The sequence below is a fragment of the Molossus molossus genome, unplaced genomic scaffold, assembly GCF_014108415.1.
Source record: "Molossus molossus isolate mMolMol1 unplaced genomic scaffold, mMolMol1.p scaffold_m16_p_5, whole genome shotgun sequence".
Classification (NCBI taxonomy): Eukaryota; Metazoa; Chordata; class Mammalia; order Chiroptera; family Molossidae; genus Molossus; species Molossus molossus.
The window spans coordinates 2,983,034-3,001,618 of NW_023425388.1; the positions used below are offsets into that span (position 1 = coordinate 2,983,034).

The 18,585-nt window shown below is 46.0% G+C and overlaps 2 protein-coding genes across 5 annotated transcripts in view; one reads left to right on the top strand and one right to left on the bottom strand.

Moving 5' to 3' along the window:
• CRYZL1 (crystallin zeta like 1) overlaps positions 1–11,802 on the bottom strand; it is a 38,403-nt gene extending 26,601 nt beyond the window's left edge. The window contains exon 1 of the mRNA XM_036242921.1: positions 11,749–11,802. The gene's annotated coding sequence lies outside the window, so the exon portion shown is untranslated. The remainder of the gene's footprint in view (positions 1–11,748) is intronic.
• Positions 11,803–12,517: 715 nt separating this feature from the next.
• Positions 12,518–18,585, top strand: part of ITSN1 (intersectin 1) — a 194,583-nt gene continuing 188,515 nt past the window's right edge. For all 4 annotated transcript variants that reach the window (XM_036242922.1, XM_036242923.1, XM_036242924.1 and 1 more), the window contains exon 1: positions 12,518–12,782. The gene's annotated coding sequence lies outside the window, so the exon portion shown is untranslated. The remainder of the gene's footprint in view (positions 12,783–18,585) is intronic.

Below are 18,585 nucleotides of genomic sequence, written 5' to 3' on the forward strand. Positions count from 1 at the left end.
CTCAGGTAAGGATTAAAAAGAAACTGCCCTGGGCAGTTTCGCTCAGTAGTTAGAGTGTCAGCCCTTGGACCAAAGAGTTGTGGGTTCAATTCCGGTCAAGGGCACTTACCTCAGTTGCAGTTCGATCCTCCGCCCTGGTCAGGGTCATGCGGGAGGCAACCAATCGCATCGATGTTTCTCTCTCTCCTACTCTACCCAAAAATAATGGAAAAATATCCTCTAGTGAGGATTAAAAAAGGAGAAAATGGCCATCAGACACTCATCAAAACTGTGCCCGACACTCCTGGAAGTATTTTAACTTGTAGTGTGTGGACTTCTTGAAACATATCCAAGAATCCTATAGTTGTTTAATTTTCTTTTCTTTTTTTTTTCCTTTATTGATTTTAGAGAGAGAGGAAGTAAGAGGGAGAGAGAGAGACAGAAACATCAATGAGAGAGAATAGTGACTGGCTGCCTCCTGCATGCCCCCCACCAGGGATCGGACCCACAACCTAGGCATGTGTCCTGACCAGGAATCAAACCAGCAACCTCTTGGTGCATGGGTCAACACTCAACCACTGAGCCACACCGGCCAGACCAGTTGTTTAATTTTCATGGTAATTGTAAGGCAAGACTATCTTCTTACATGTAAATTTAGACTATAATCCATGTGGAAAAGGGCACAGGTCCCACATTGTACAGTTTGCTGACCTTTGCAAAGTGAACGTGACAGTCACAGCAGCAAACACAGCACTAGAACCCCAGCTTTTGTTCCCTTCTAGTCACCACTGCCCCCTCCTGAGAGTACTCAATATCGTTTTAAAAGCACAGATAGTTTGGTCTGTTTGGCTTTATATAAATGAAAGTATATTCCTTTATGTCCCCTTTGTTTTTCTCAACATTGTTTATTTCACCCATGTTGTTGTTGGTATTTATAGTTCATTCCTTCTCACTGCCATAAAGTATTCCATTGTTTTTTAATTCATTGTTATTTATTTATTTTTTATTTTATTTTTTTATCCTCACCTGAGGACACTTTTTTTTGCTTTTATCTTCAGATAGAGCGGGAGGGAGAGAGGTGAGAAGAAAGAGAGAGAAACATCGATGTGAGAGAGATACATCAACTGGTTGCCACCCACACGACCCCAACCAGGGCTAGGGACAAACTGAAACCGAACTACGTGCCTTAGTGGGAACCGAACCTAGGACTCTCTGGTCCGTGGGCCGACGTTCTAACCGCTGAGCCAAACAGGCCAGGGCTCATGGTTATTTATTAATTCCACTATAGACATTTTATTGTTTTCAGTTTGGGGCTTTTACAAATTATCCCGTTAAGTACATTTTTGTACATACTTCTTTGTGCAGTACTATTATTATATTTATTTTATGAATGAAGAGACTGAGTCTTACAGAGGTTAAGGCCCATACTTAGGGTCTTGTAGCACCAGCTGGGCCAGAGCTGGGACAAACCAGGTTCCACCGACTCCAAAGTAATTTCTCTTAACCATTATACTTAATGTTTTTCTTTTTCTGTTTTTTTAAATAGAGTAGAAGGGATGGGGGGTGTGGAGGAGAAGGAGAGAGAGAGAGATACATCAGCTGGTTGCCTCCCACACGACCCCGACCAGGGCCAGGGCCGTGGATTGAACCTTCAACCCAGGTACATGCCCTTGACTGGAAATCAAACCCACAACCCTTCTGTCTAAGGTCTAATGCTCTAACTGCTGACCCAAACTGGCCAGGGCTACTTCATGTTTTTCTATTGAGCTGCTAACATTAGATTTTTCACTTAAAACTAGAATCCTATAACCTTTAGTTCAGGATTGACAGTTATTAAGTAGTTGTTGATAAAACTGGCCACATAATTTGCAAAGCCCAATGCAAAATGAAAATGTGGGGAACCTTGCCCGAAATTAGTAAAATTTCAAGATGGGGACAGTAGAGTATTAAACACATAAGGTCCCTCTGAGCGTGAGGTCCCAGCCCATGAACCCAGCCTGCATGGAAATCTTACAGGGTCTAATGGAGCCATCTAATAGGTTTTTACTGAGTAGTTTGGAATCATTACTGCTTTCTAGCATATGATAATCAAATTATGGAAATAAAAGACATGAATACACATTTAAGACATATATAATTCTGTATGTGGCATGTACAACACAGTATATGAAAACAGGGTGAGCTCAGTTAGATGATTAAATGAGTTCTAACACTCTGGTTAAGGAGTGTGCATGTCAGTGTGTTTGTGGGCATGTGTGCAGGGGACAGAGAAAGCTAGGCACAGACACAGCAGCTCCATATTCCCTACGACATTAAAACTACCCTCTTCTGCCTAGCTTCAAGGCTGTCTAAAGTGCACTACTCGCTGTCCCTAGTCTACCTCACTCCCCGCTATCCCAATGCACACGCCGTCTGAACTCGTCACTGTGACTTCACACCATGTGGTCGGCCCTGTCAGGGCTTCCAGGCAGAGCTTGTTCCGAGACCGTGCTGTACTTTACGGACTCTGCGAAGTAAACAAAACTCAACCCTCTTCCCTCCGACTCTCCCCCAGTGCCACTCCATCTACCCCACCTGATCCCTGCTTCTAGACTGCATTACATACTAACAAAACCTTGCCTTATTCACTTACTCACGAGTGGGTTTTCCCAGCTATTGCTTGAGAATCAATATCCATTCACTCAATAATGAAATCTCTGCCCCTGCTCAGTCTGGTGCTACAGGAGTTGCCTTTTTGAGAAATGGAACATTTACACAGCAACACCTTGACTTCAAAACATTTCCTTTTGTAATTCTGGAAGTGACTGCATCTTAAATCATGGGCTGTTTCCCAGACCAGCTGTCGGAGAAACCGCATACCACACCTCAGCTTCTAAGACCTGGGAAGATAATGGCACTGAAGCAAACATTATTCACACAACCATGCCAGTATTTTTAGTCAGATTATTCTAAATCCTTCCTCCAAACTTTAGGTTGCAATTGGCCTGGCTGGTAGGAAAAAGGAATGTTTATTTGGTCCAATAAAGAGCCACGTGAGAACAGAAATATCCTCAAAATTACAGAGTCAAGAAAGAGAAGTGTTTTTACAAAAGAGGCAAGAAAATTGAGGAAACATTTGTTTTGCAAACTCAAAAAAGGAATACTTAGTTCCTGACACTAAGAAAATGGTAAAATGGATAGTATTCAAGGCCCATGTAATCTCCCAGGCCTTGGCCCAGATGAAATGGAACTTGGTCATTATTTAAAAAAAAATGTATTGCATGTAAAGATATTTGCACACAGGAAATAAAATAACTGAACAGCTTATAAAATAAAAATATAAATGAAAATATATAGCACTGCCCCGGCCGGTTTGGCTCAGGGGTTGGAGCACTGGCCCACAGACCAGAGTCGAAGGTTCGAGTCAGGTCAGTGGCAATTACCTCTGTGGCGGTTCATTCCTGGCCCTGGTCGGGTAGTGCAGGAGGTGACCAGTCAATGTGTCTCTCTCTCTCGTGTCGATGTTTTTCTCTTTCTCTCTCTCTCTCCCTCCCACTCTGTCTGATGATGGGTGAAAAAGTGTCCTCAAGTGAGGATTTAAACACACACACGCGCGCAGCACTTACGCCATTTCCAAGAATGAATGTCATGTAACTTCAAAAGTATATGCTCTACTCTAAACTTTCCTTTATCAAAGAAGTGCTACTTAGAAGTTTTAAATGGCCCTGGCAGGTGTGGCTCAGTTAGCTGAGCATCATCCTGTGCACTGTGAGGCTGCAGGTTCAATTCCCCAGAGCACATGTCCAGGTTTCGGGCTTGATCCTCAGTAGGGGATGTGCAGGAGGCAGCCAATGGATGTTTCTCATCCATGTTTCTTTCTTTCTCTTTCTGTCTCTCTATAAAATTAATAAAAACATATTTTTTAAAACTTTTAAAGTTTTTTCTTTTTTAAATTTTATTATCATTATTATTTTTCAGATAGAGTGGGAGGGAGGGAGAGAGGGAGAGAGAGGGGGACAAGGAGAAAGAGAGAGAAAGAGAGAGACAATGATGTGAAAGAGACACATCGACTGGTTGCCTCCCACACAACCCCGAGCAGAGCTAGGGATAAACCGCAACCAAGGTATGTGCCCTTGACTGGAACTGAACTCGAGACTCATTGGTCCGCCGGCCGACCATTTTTAAACAGGTGAATTTTTCCAGGTATATTACACTTTATTTATTTTTTTATATTACACTTTATTTATCCTCACCCAAGGATATTTGTCCATTGATTTTTTTAGATAGAGTGGAAGGAAAGGAGGGAGGGAGAGAGAAACATAGATGTGAGAGAGACACACTGATTGGTTGCCTCCTTTTTTTTTTTTTTTTTTTTTTTATCCTCACCCGAGGACATTTTTCCATTTTTTGTTCAGATAGAGCGGAAGGGAGAGAGGAAGAGAGAGAGAGAAACATCGATGTGAAGGGACACATCGAGTGGCTGCCACCCGCACGACCAACCAGGGCCGGGGACAAAGTGCAACCGAGGTACACGCCCTTAGCGGGAACCGAACCCGGGTCTCTCTGTACCGCAGGCCGACGCTCTAACCGCTGAGCCAAACCAGCCAGGGCGATTGGTTGCCTCCTGTACAACCCTGACTGGGACAGAGGATTGAACCTACAACCCGGGTATGTGCCTCTGACTGGAAATCAAACCTGTGACCCTTTGATTCTGGAGCCTACGGTCTAACTACTGAGCCAAACTAGCCAGGCTACATAACATTTTAAATATATTTGACAGCCCAGACAGTGTGGCTCAATAGTTGAGTGTTGACCCATGCACCAATAGGTTGCCGGTTCAATTCCTGGTCAGGGAATATGCCTGGATTTTGGGCTCAGTCCCCAGCAGGGTGTGTGCAGGAAGCATTAATCAATGTTAATATTTCTCTGTCATCAATGTTACTCTCTCTCCCCCTCTCCCTTTCCTCTCTCTCTAAAATCAATAAAAACAAACAAAAAATAAATAAATATGACATAAGTCTACAAACTGAGGATTATGTTTGTAATACTTTAATTTTTATAACGGCCCAGATTAATCCTATTAAAATGTAGGAAAAACAAAAATTAAGACCAATTTTAAATAATTTCTGGTACAAAGCAGAGGGCTTTGAATAAATTAAAAATTTGCTACAAGCAACACCTGAAGAAAGTAGTTAAAAAAGTACTGATCGTTTAGCCCTGGCCGGTTTGGCTCAGTGTTTAGAGTGTTGGCCCTGGGACCAGAGTTGCGGTTTCAGTTCTGGTCAAGGGCAAGGGCACATACCTTGGTTGCAGTTCGATTCCAGACCCTGGTTGGGGCCCCATGGGAGGCAACCAATCCCCCCAACTCCCTCCCACTCGATCTGAAAATCAATGGAAAAATATCCTTGGGTAAGGATTAAAAAAACAAGTACTGGTGTGGCTCAGTTGGTTGGGCGCCATCCTGTGCACCAGAAGGTTGCCGGTTCGATTCCCAGTCCGGGCACATACTCGGGGTTTCAGGCTCGACCCAGGGTGAAGGGTGTGTGGGTAGCAGCCTACTGATGTTTCTCTGTCTCCCTCGCCCTTCCTCTCTCTCAAAAAGTCAATTTAAAAATCTTAAAAATAAAAGTACTGATCTTTTTTTATTTTATTTTTTGGTACGTGCCCCTAGTGGGAACTGAACCCAGGACTCTCTGGTCACAGGCTGACACTCCAACTGCTGAGCCAAACTGGCCAGAATTGATCTTTTTTTTTTTTATTATTAAATACTTTTTCTTTATGAATGTTAGAGAGAGAATAAGGGAGAGAGTGAGAAAGATAGAAACATCGATGAGAGAGAACATCGAATGACTGCCTCCTGCATGTTCCCTCTCCCCTGGGGATTTAGCCCACAACCTGGGCATGTGCCCTGACCAGGAATCAAACTGGCGACCTCTTGGGGTATGGGTCGATGCTCAACCACTGAGCCACACTGACTGGGTTAATGTACTGATCTTTTCAGGAATTCTACAAAGAATCAATGGGAAGACATTTCCAATGGCTTCACCTCAGTTATAACAGCAACATGAACTCTACTTGCTCTCTTGCTACACTTAATCCCAAGGAGCTCATCTATTAATAATTGTAAATAAAACCTCCAGAGATCATTCCTTATCAACACTTTCAGACCAAAAGTGTTCTGAGTATCAGATTAACCTCCAATTCAAGAGACATAAAACTGGACTCATCTTTCTCCAAAATAAGATTTTGCTGTACCCATATTGAGTCATCAAGGATATCTTCAAGTCTACAACAATTCCTTCCTCTATTAAGTTACTGACCATATGTTTCCTGTTTCTTTTGATGTCCTGGATCACCTGCTCATTTTTTGTTTTGTTTGGGTGTTAGCACAAGTGAGGTACTAAATCGTAATGCCTCAGGCCTGGGCTTTTGCCATAGGCTGCTCAATGACTTCCTTTCTTTCTCTCATCCAATCCATTTTTTTACTCTGTGGACAACTTAATTCCTGAAAAGTCCAAATTCTTTTTATTTATTTATTTTTTAATCCTCACCGGAGGATATCATCAGATAAATGAGAGGGAGGGGGGAGAGAGGGAGAGAAGTATTGACATGAGAGAGACACATTGACTGGTTGCCCCTGAATGACCTGACCAGGGCCAGGGATGAACTACAACCGAGGTATGTGACCTTGACTGGAATTGAACCCACGACTCATTGGTCTGTGGGTCGACGCTCTAACCACTGAACCAAACCAGCCAGGGCCAAACTCTTTTTATACACTCAAATTTCTATCGTTCCCCAACACAAACTCGACAATACGGTGGCTACTGCTGGTTCAAGATTCAGTTATAGTATTTCTAACCCACCCTCATTTTTGTTTTATGGAAAGCATAGATGTTGTCAAGTAGCTAGGCTACAGAAAAACAGGTAAGTCAATTTTCAAATACAGCCCATATGCTCATCATTAGGCCAGGACTGGTGCATTGCAATACACTAGCTGGATGGTTAGGAAGAAATCCTCAGGTATATTAAAGAGGTGACTAGATATTAATGTTTTTATGTGCTTTTTATTTTATTTTTTTATTTATTGATTTGAGAGAGAAAAGTGCGCGTGCGAGAAACATCAATCTGTTGTTCCACTCATTTATGCATTCATTGGTTGCTTTTTTTTTATTTTATCCTCACCCGAGGACATTTTTGCATTTATCTTCAGACAGAGCAGGAGGATGAGAGGGAGGAAGAGAGAGAGAAACATCGATATGAGAGAGGCACATTGAGTAGCTGCTACTCACAGGACCCCAACCGGGGCTGGGGACAAACCGCAACCAAGGTTATGTGCCCTTAGCAGGAACCGAACCTAGGACTCTCTGGTCCGCGGGCCGACACTCTAATTGCTGAGCCAAACCAGCCAGGGCCATTGGTTGCTTTTTGTATGTGCCCTGACCAGGGATCAAACTGCAACCATGGCATTATCAGGACAACACTATAACTAACTGTGCTATCCAGCCAGGGCAATATTAAGTTTCCTTCTTTTTAAATCCTCACCAGAGCCCTGGCCGGTTTGGCTCAGCGGTTGGAGTGTCGGCCTGCGGTCCGGAGAGACCCGGGTTTGCTTCCCACTAAGGGCATGTTCCTCGGTTGCAGTTTGTCCCTGGCCCTGGTTGGTCGTGCGGGTGGCAGCCACTCGATGTGTCCCTTTCACATCGATGTTTCCCTCTCTCTCTCTTCCTCTCTCTCCCTCCCACTCTATCTGTACAAAAAATGGAAAAATGTCCTCGGGTGAGGATAAAAAATAAATAAATAAATAAATAAATCCTCACCGGAGGATATTTTTCCATTTATCTTCAGATAGAGCGGGAGGGGGAGAGAGAGAGAGTGGAGAGGGAGAGGGGGAGGGGGAAGGGAGAGAGGGGGAGAGAGAGAGAGAGAGAGAGACACTGGCTGCCACTCACATGACCCCAACCGGGGCCAGGGATAAACCGCAACCTAGGAAGCATTTGTAGCTGATAATATGTTATAAGAACCTTTACTTGCACATTTTAGGTAAATAATTTACACTTAGGAAAATGCACGAAGTTGCAAGGTCCGCATCACTGGAGGGTTTAAACAGGCGGATACACACTTACAGTGGCGTGATCAAGGGATTCAAGCATCAGTTGAGGGGGAAAGTGGGCTGAGGTGACAATATTAAATCCTCTTCTAATTATGACAATCTAGATTTCCATGAACATTGTCAAGACATACTCAACTGAATTTATACATGTGTGGCATAATCTTTACATCTCACACAACCTGATATCTGAAGTTAGATGAAGAATTAAAAAAGGGAAATTTTTCTCTTTGATATAGGCTTTAGGCAGAAGAAAAAAAAGAAAGAGAAAAGCTTTGCTCGGCGATGTCAGATTGCTGCCTATACATGCGCCAAGTGGTTCTGACATGCTTCTGTCTAGAATAGTGGCTCCCAACAATGACTTCTTCTGAATCTCAAAAACATTTTCATGAACTCTCCTGCTTGCAAGAGAGCTTACCTCTTATTAGTTGCTGATTTACACGTAGGATTCTTACTGGAGGATTTCCCTGCCAGCACCTCTTGGGGGTGAGTAGTGGGTGGGTTGGGGGGGTGGGATGATCATTATTTTAAAGATGGGAAATCTTTGGTCCAGTTACTGTTCAATGTAGGGTCATTTAATATAGTAAGATCCAGAACAACAGAAACATAACTTACATTTATATTTCTAATTAGCATTCTATTTTCCCCAGTGTATGATGGGAACAATGGCGCCAACGGTGTGATGAATGACGGTCTTCTCTTTATGCTGGCTCCTGTGACCCAGGGACAATGCAGGTGATGAGGGATATCAGCAACTGAGGGATCCTCAAGTCTCTACTGCACTTTCCCTCCTCTCCAGTGGACTCAACAGCCTTCTCCACTGATATCTTTACTGCAGTTTCTAAATGCCTATTTAATTTTCCAATTCACTACAGCATCTTAAAAAAAAAAGATTTATTGATATCAGAGAGAGAGGAAGGGAGGGAGGGAAAGAGAAACATTGATTTGTTGTTCCACTTATTTATGCATTCATTCACTGGTTGATTTTTGTATGTGCCCTGACCAGAAACTGAACCTGCAAACTTGGTGTATCAGGACGACAGCTCTAACCAACTGAGCTACCTGACCAGGGCCACATAAAGAAACCATTTCTTGCTTCAGATGCAAGATAGAAATTTTAATTTTGACTAAATATCTACCAATAAATTTACAAAATGTCATATTTATTATAACTTATAAAATTAGAAGATAATTATTTTATAAAATACCCCATTTTAGCATGTGGGTATATATGTATTTTCAGTCTACTCACAAAATTTCTCCTTAGTTTCATGTACTACTTGTTCTGTGGGTCTAGAAAAATCACAAATAAAGTGAAATATTCTATGTGACGCTCACCAGAGCAAGAAAACATTCATTTTTATCAACTAAAAAAAGTGATTTCACTAAAACCAAAAAACATCATGATTCCACAGTGATACATTTTAAGAATCTCCAAGTTTCCCCATCTTTAGGGAGGTATACAAATAAATAAAGACACAGTACTGCCACCCAAGATAGAGTACTTGTCCAGAGGCCTAAATATCTCAATGTTTTTAACACTTTCCTTTAATCCAGAACTTTGATTTTGAATGCACAGCACTGAGAGTTGTAAAACTACCAAAATATTTCACTGCAACTGACAGGCAACTTCACCTTGTACAGGGAACCCTTTCTGTTTCAAATATGAACATCTCATTGCCACCAATAAACTGCAGCAGAGGCATCAATGAAATGAAAGTAGTGATAATAGGTAATAATTATACATTTCAGTGGTTGACAGGGTTTAGAAATCATAACTGACCCGAGTTTGGATCCTGGTTCTCCTACTTGCTAGCTAGTTGACTTTGGGCTATTTAATTTTAACCTTCACATCTATAAAACAGAGATAATAGTAGTAGTTATGACAAAAGGCTGCTGTAAGAATTACATAATACATGCAAAGCACTCCACAAAATAAGCATTCAATAAGTGTTGGCTATTTTTGTTTAATTGATTTTTTAGAGAGAGAGGAAGGGAGAAGGAGAGATAGAAACATCGATGAGTGAGAATATCAACTGGCCACCTCCTGCATGCCCCCACTGGGAATTGGGCCCACAGACTGGGCATGTGTCCTGACTGGGAACTGCACTGGTGACCTCTTGGTGCGTGGGTCAACGTTCAACCACTGAGCCACACTGGCTGGGCTAGTGTTGGATGTTTTTACTATTATTTCTGTAAGTTGAGCTGAGAACCTCTAAAGTTGATCAGAAGCTCATCTCAAAGGGTACGGTCACATGCAACTGGAACTTGAGCACCTTTTTAGTTTCTGCAGCGAGCAATCATATCCTCTGGATCTGCCCTATACAGTAAGGGTGGCCACTAGCCACAGGTGGCTAAGGAGCACCTGAACTGTGTCTAGTTGGAAATAAGATGTGCTGCAAGTGTGAAATATACATCAAATTTCAGCCCTGGCCAGTTTGGCTCAGCAGTTAGAGCCTCAGCCCCAAGAAGGGTTTTGGGTTCGATTTCTGGTTGAATGCACGTTCCTGGGTTGCAGGTTCCATCCCTAGCCCCAGCCCTGCGCGTGGGAGGCAACCAATCCATGTGTCTCTCTCACCTTCCACTCTAAGAATCAATGGAAAAATATCATCAGGTGAGAATGAACCAACACACACACACACACACACACACACACACACACGTTTTTTCAAATTTCAAAGACAATAAGAAAAAAAGAATGCATAGTATCTCAATTTTAAAATATTTATGTGTTAAAATAATATTTTGGATATATTGGATTAAACAAAACATTAAAATTAATTTTGGGTGTTACTTTTGGTGTGCAAAAAAATTTTTTTTCTTTATTGATTTGAGAGAGAGAGGAAGGGAAAAGGAGAGAGATAGAAACATCCATGAGCGAGAACATCAACTGGCCACCTCCTCCATGCCCCCGACTGGGGCTCGGGCCCACAACCTGGGTATGTGCCCTGACCAGGAATGAACCAGAGACCTTCTGGTGCAGGGTCCACGCTCAACCACTGAGCCACACTGGCTGGGCCTTTTCGTGCTTTTTGATATGGCTACCACAAAATTTAAAATTACGTTAAGTGGCTCGCTTTGTATTTGGACAGACTAATGTCTCTGGCAGCACCTGGGGGCTCGGCAGAAACGCAGATTCTCAGGCCCCGCCCAACCTACAGAACCAGCCTCTGCACTTCAACGTGTTGGGAGGTGGTTCTTACACGTGCTCCAGAGGATCCGCTGCTGAGCCCAAGAGGACCACAAATGCGGACACCCTTGCTTTATTTCGGTAACTGCTCCCAAAAAGGAAAGGGAAGTAGAAAGCGGTGGCCGACAAGGAGTAAGGGAGAAAGAAAAAGAAACTCCCAATTATGGGAACAAAAAGAGGTAGGTGGAGGAAAGCCAACCTGGGAGATTCAGTGGAAGGGAACTTCCAGACTTTTGCCTCCCTTAGATGTGGAGCGAGATGCAAACCGAGAGCAAACCTGTAAGGACCGGGAAATCGCCAGACAAACCCAGTCTTCCCCGCCCCTCAACGGCTCCGCTACGGGAGCTAGGCCCGGGCCCCAGGCATCTGAGGCTGGGGTGCGGCGCGAACCACCGTCCGCCCCACCGCTGGAGAGTTACGCGGGACGTCTCTCCATCTTTCGTCAAAAGCCGCGTTTGCCAAGACACACGACACACTAACCAGGACTCACCTGCCTTCGAGAGGCTCTAACGGCCTGCCCCTCCGCCACTGCCACCTTCGAGTCCTTCTGCAGAGAGCCCGCCCCCGTGGGCTCAGGCGCTGCTCCCATTGGTCTTGCCACTCGTCACTCCCGGACTCCCGGAGGCTGTCGAGGAGGCCATAGCAACCGAACTCGGAACTACATCTCCCGGCATGCTCTGCCGGGAGGAGAGGCGAGGCGCCGCACGGGGCGACCAATAAGCGGGTGAAGTTGTGGTGACCTGGGTGGGACGCGTTTTATGCAAATTTCAGTTAAAGAGCACACCATTTTTCATTCCACCGTTTTGCCCTCCCACCTTCCTTGGACAGTCCCCGTCTCCCTGTTCGCCTCCACTTTATGGTGTTCTTTAAAATCTTCCTTAACTAGATTAGTGAATGCTGCCTAACTAGTGTCTCTCATGGCAAAGGACAGATGCACTGAAAGCGTGGAGCAGACTCTCCATAAGCCCTGTCAGGGAAATCCAGACAAGAAGCCTATGATTACGCCTTCTGGAAGGGAGGTGGGGAAGGAGACTCTTACGCCCGCCCCCCCTTGTAGGTTTGCCGATTGGTTTATTGAGCTGCCACTCCGTCCTCTTCATGCTTATTGGTTCCCCCTTCATTGGTTCCCAAGGTGGGCGGTGCTAGAGGCGGGGGGCAGTGAGGAGGTGCGGGCCCCTTCTTGCGATTGGCAGGCTGTTTGTCCCACCCACCTGTGGGCGGAGACTGACGGGAGATAGGGGCGGGGCCGGCCGCGGAGCGAGATGAGGAGATAGGCGGGAGCGAGGGAACGAGGGAGGGAGCGAAGGAGGTAGAGAAGAGCGGAGGACAGGGGAGGGAGCGCAGCTTGGTTGCTCCGTAGTACGGCGGCTCGCGAGGGAGAGCCCCGAGCGGACTCCGGGGCGCACGGAGAGGCGGGCGGGCGGGGATGTTGTGCGGGGCTGCGGCCCCTGCGTCCCTTCCCGCGGAGAGTGAGCTGCACTGATTTGTCCCTGGGGCGGCAGCGCGGACCCGCCTGGAGATGAGGTGAGGAGCGGGCTGCACGGCGGCGGCCTGAGCCCGGAGGCGGCGGGGCGGGGGTCCGCGCGGGGGTCGGCGCGATGGCCGCCCGGGGCTCCCGTCCGGAGGGCCGCCCTTCAGCCTCTGCCGCGCGCCTGGGAGGCGCGGCCACGGCGGCCCCTCGCCTCGTCCTTCTCCATCCTCCCGGGGGCGGCCGGCTGGCGGGGCTGGGAGGCCGGGGGGCCGCGGCGGGCCGAGCGGGCGGCGGCCGCGGACGGGCTTCGGGTTGAATGGGCGCCCGCAGCCCTGGCCGGCCGAGCCGGGTTCCTCCCTCCCCAGGGGGCCGTGGGGGCGGTCGGTCCTCCTGGGCTGACCTCGCTGCCCTCGGCCGCCGGAGCGCGGCGCGCCGGCCAAGCCTCGCCTCCCCGCCCGCCTCCCGGGGACCCCGAGCTCGCGGGGAGCGGCAGCGCGCGGCCCGCCTGCGCCCGGCCTCGAGTCCCGGCTCTTCTGCCTTTCCCTCGCGTGCCGGCCCAGCCTGGTCCGTGAAGGGCAGTCAATGCCGTGGGTCCATCGCGCCGCCGGGCGGACTGATGGCACCTCCGGCCGCCGGCGCGCGTCCGCGGCGTCCGCCGCTCCTCGGCTCTGCACGCTCCGCGCTGCTGCACGGCGCCGGCCGCAGGGCTCCGCTCGCCTGAACGGGCACTGCAACCAGAACCCCCGGGAAAGGGAAACCGCCGAGGAGCGGGCGGCACTTTCCTTTCCTCGTGTTTGCCCGTGGACGCGCGAACAACTTCGTCGGTTACATCTCCTGCGGGCATCTTTTGTTGCGATGCACACTCGGGGAGGCTTTGCTTTCGAAGGGGCGGATGAGCGGCGGCCCCGCTGGGTTGGAGTCTGCAGATTTTCCATGGCCTCTCGATACAAAGTTCCCGTTAGGACTTTGCCCTCAGCTGTGCCGTTCCGAAGGCAGCCCCAGCCTGACGTGCTAACTGGATGCCCACTCCAGACAGATGCGTGTCTTTGTGCTTGTCTGCGGGCATCCTGCTCGTGTTACGTGGTCGAAGCGTTCAGATCATAAAAACAAGCACAATAAATAAAAAGTGTAGGCAATAAAAACAAATACCGTGCAAATAAATGCATCTGGGAAATTTCAGTGCTGTCAAAGGGGAGGCCGTTTTACTAATCCCTTTGGACAGACGAGGGACTGGCTCAGAGACCTCCCGGATTCCGTGGTGGACGGGATCTGAGGGCAGGAACTGGGGCAGGACCCAGCTGGCCAGCTGGTTTGTTCAGTGCTACTCGCAGCCTCTCGAATAGGCGTGCGTTTGTTGGGATGCCTTTGTTAGGAGATGACTTAAGGTGCGGAAGCTTAACCCCCCCCCCCAAAGTTAATGGTTTCTACCTGTCTCTGAGAACTGTTTTATCTCTTAATTCCTTGTAGTAGTTGAAACATGTATATTGTTTTGATGTGTGTTTGCTTGTAACTTAAATAAATATATATATGTATTTAAAATTGAATTTTTTTCTGTGGGAGGGTTGTAAAAAACCCAGGAACTTGTAAGTAATCTAAACTGAGAAATAAGGGACACCAGCGATGGCATTACAACTACTTAAAACTCCTTTAATTAGCTCCAGTGAGGAGTTTCTGATTGGCTTTTTTTAAAAGGTATTTTTAAATCTAAAAATGTATTTATTGAAATTGCTGAGGCACATGGTACCTCCACAAAACTCTATTATTATTCTGCCTGAGTAGGAGAGGAAATGAACAAATTTTTGATGTACTTTGGAACCCTGTGGATTGTTCAGATACTAAGCATTGTGAAATAGGGCATAAAATGAGTGGTAGCAAGTTGGTTCCCTGAAATGTTCCTCCTGCTTAGCATTTTTTTTTTTTTTGGAAGTTGACTAGCGATATCCTTTTTCTCAGTGCTTATCTCTAATATTGGGAGTAGAATTCCAGTTCATCTTTTCACCAAGTGCCTAGATTGAGGCAAATTTCAGTCTCCTCTAAGACGATAAGGAGATGGTGTTGGTAAATTCCTGTACTCTTAACTCATCTTTTTAATTTGCTAGATTTGTGAATTACAGAGGACTAATTAATTACATGAGGGGTGGGTTTATTACTCAGCTCAAATTCCACCACTGTAGAGCTTTTCTATTCCAAATGATTATTCCCTTCTGAATGGCTCCAGTTACTGGTGGGTTTCTCTTAAGTTCAGACCTCATATCACTTATAGCAGCATTAATTGAGGTTCTTGTTAAAAAGACAGGTTTTTGTCATCTGCTGTCAGAATCAGACTCAGTGGCGAACCAACCGCAGGTGTTATGCTTCCTCCTTACTATCTCCTAGGACCATCTCTTGAAATGGATATAGCAAGTTTTTCAAGTGACGGTGTTTTATACCTTATATTGCTAATAAAAACTGACGATGACCTTCAAATGTGTTACGTACCTGTAATAAACCTTTCAGTAGGGCAGAAACTTGGTCTCATCATTGTATCCAGAGTGCCTAAAATAGTGTCTGGAGGAACTTGATTAAACATTTATGAGTGAACTACATTGCAGTGAGACCACACTTTAAAATCTTTACTTGTAGCCCTGGCCAGTTTGGCTCAGTGGTTAGAGTGTCGGCCCGTGGACCAATGAGACCCAGGTTCGATTCTGGCCAAGGACAGGTACCTCAGTTGTGGTTAGTCCCGGCTCTGGTCTGGGTTGTGCAGGAGGCAGCCAGTCAATTTGACACATCAATCTTTCTCTCTCTCTGTCTCTCTCTTTTTCTCTCTTCCTCTCTCCTACTCTGTCTAAAGATAAATGGAAAAATATCCTCTGGTGAGGATTAAAAACAAAACAAAACAAAAACCTTTACTTGTAAAGTTATTTTTATCACTTAGTAGCCACTGACTGTAGAAATAAGAGCCACAAGTACTCTACCCCAGTCATTTCTGTAAAGCTGATTGGCTCTGAAAGGAGACAGCCTTTCCCAAAGATAGACTGGAAAGGCCGCAAGCTGGAAACGAGGCTCCTAGCCAAAGACTTGCTTAGAGACTCAAAATGTAAATTTAAGTCACAGTATAGTGGTAAATTACTCTGTTATCACTTTATCAAAATACCATTTTATAAGCTATGATAAGCTCAACATAATGCTATAAAAGTCGGTTTCCAAAAATATAGAAAATTGGGACTTCCGGTTAGGATGGCGGGTAGGTAAATGCGGTATCGCGTCACATCAAAGTTACAACTAAACTACAGAACAAATATCCTTCCGAACTGCCTGAAATTAAAGCGGCAGCCACATGGAGACTGGTTGGAGGTTGGAGGGTGGAGGGGACGGTCTGGTCCCTCACCCACGTGTGGCGGATAAAAATCAGGAGGACACCTCGGCTGGGAAGATCCTCCCTGAGGACTGAGGGGTCCCCATCCCATACCAGGCGCCCGCTCAGGGTCCCAGTGCCAGGAAGAGAATCCCCATCACTTCTAGTTGTAAAGCCAGTAGAAACAGGCTCAGGGAGGCTGAGGCGGCTGGAGCCCCAGGCAGCTCCTCTTAAAGGGCCCGGGCACGGACTTACTCGGACTCTCTCCCTCTAAGCTACTTCCTGGCTCCAGCAAGGAGGGGAGGCAGCTTAAAAGGCACTTGAGACGTGCGGGGAAGAACTAAGTTGTTTGGCATTGGAGCGAGGACTGGAGAGGCAGCTTACTCCCAAACAGATGAGATGATGGAGATGTTGGAGATCGTTTCTTTGGTGAGCCCTTCCCGGAGGCAGCAAACAGGAGCCCTAGCGGGGACTCTAGCAACCTGGCTCACAGTTTGCCCTGTCCTGGTGATTCCCTGAGGCCCCGCCCCACCCAACTTTTGGGCCCACCCAAGCTGTTTCCATTGGCTTTACCATAGGATTGGCCTGTTTTGGCTCCTGCTTCAGATTTTTCTAAATTCTCTCAAATAAAGAGCATCTGGCCACAGCAAACCCCATACCTCTTGTTAAGTGGCCCCAGGCTTGGCACTAGAAGCAACCAGCCTTGGTTCACAGCTTGGTTTTGCCTGGGCACCTCCAAGCCCAGAACAAGAAGCAGCCATCAGCAGATCACTTTGTAGCTCATGCCTGGTGGCACCGGGTAGAACACAGGCAGTGGCTGACTTTGCTCCAGAGCCAGTATACCCAGGAGATAGCTTCAGATCACGTCGAAACAATATCACCCAACCACCTCCACAAATGACACACTCAAGGAATGGACTCAGGGGGTACCAAAGCACTGCTGAAGTAAGTCTTGCTCTGTGTGGTGGCCCCTGCATAGCTGATCATCCAAGGTAGTCAGAGGTCAGTGGGCAGTGGGCACAGCCAGTCCTTGCAGCTAATCAGCCTGAGTAAAACCTTCCCATTGACGTGCCAACAGCAATCAAGACTCAGTTACAACAGAAGGATGTAAAGTCCACACAAGGGGTGCACCTCAAGGACCTAGCTGGGTGATCAGGGAGGCTGTGCCACTGGACCCTACAGGACACCTACTACAACAGGCCACCCTGGAAGCCTAGGAGACATAGCAACTCTACCTAATACACAGAAACAAACACAGGGAGGCAGCTAAAATGAGGAGACAAAGAAACAGGTCCCAAATTAAAAAACAGAAGAAAACTCTAGGAAAAGAACTAAATGAAATGGAGATAAGCAGTCTAACAGATGCAGAGTTCAAAACACTGCTTATAAGGATGCTCAGTGAACTTTGTGAAGGCCTCAGGAGCATAATAAAGGACCAGTCAGAAATGAAGAATGCACTAATTGAAATAAAGAATAATTTACAGGGAATCAATAGTAGAGTAGGTGAAGCCAAGAAGCAAACCATCGATTTGGAATATAAGGAAGCAAAAAACACGCAATCAAAACAGCAAAAAGAAAACAGAATCCAAAAAAATGAGGATAGTATAAGGAGCCTGAGGGACAACTTCAAGCATACCAACATTCACATCATGGAGTACCAGAAGGAGAAGAGAGAGGGCAAGAAATTGAAAATCTACTTGAAAAAATAATAACAGAAAACTTCCCTAACTTGGCGAAGGAAACAGACATACAAGTCCAGGAAGCAGAGAGTCTCAAACAAGATGAACCCAAAGAGGTCCACACTAAGACACATCATCATCATCAAAATGCAAAAGGTTAAAGACAAAGAGAATCTTAAAAGCAACCAGAGAAAAGCAGTTAGTTACATACAACGGAACCCCCATAAGGCTGTCAGTAGATTTCTCAAAAGAAACTTTGCAGGCCAAGAGGGAGTGGCAAGAAATATTCAGAGTGATGAAAAGCAAGGACCTACAACCAAGATTACTCCATCCTGCAAAGCTATCATTTAGAATCGATGGACATATAAAAAGTTTCACAGACAAGAAAAAGCTAAAGGAGTTCATCACCACCAAAACAGTATTATATGAGATGTTGACGGATCTTCTTGAAGAAGAAGATGAAAAAATATGAACAATAAAATGGCAATAAATACATATCAACAATTGAATCTACAAATATAATGAGCAAGCAGAACAGAAACAGAGTCACAGATACAGAGAACTTTTTGTTGGTTGCCAGATGGGAGGGGAGTTGGGTGAAAAAGATGAGGGGATTAGGAAGTACAAATTGATTGTTAGACTGATGAACCTCAAAGGGAAGGAGGGGAGGTGGAGTGGGAAGAGAGAAATTAAAGAACTTACATGCATATATGTATAACCACTAGACACAGTAGTGTGGGGAAATCAGGAGGGGGGTGGGTTCGGGGAGGAGGAGGTCAAGGCGGGAAAACAAGAGCCATCTGTAATACATTCAATAATAAAGATAAGTTTATAACAAAT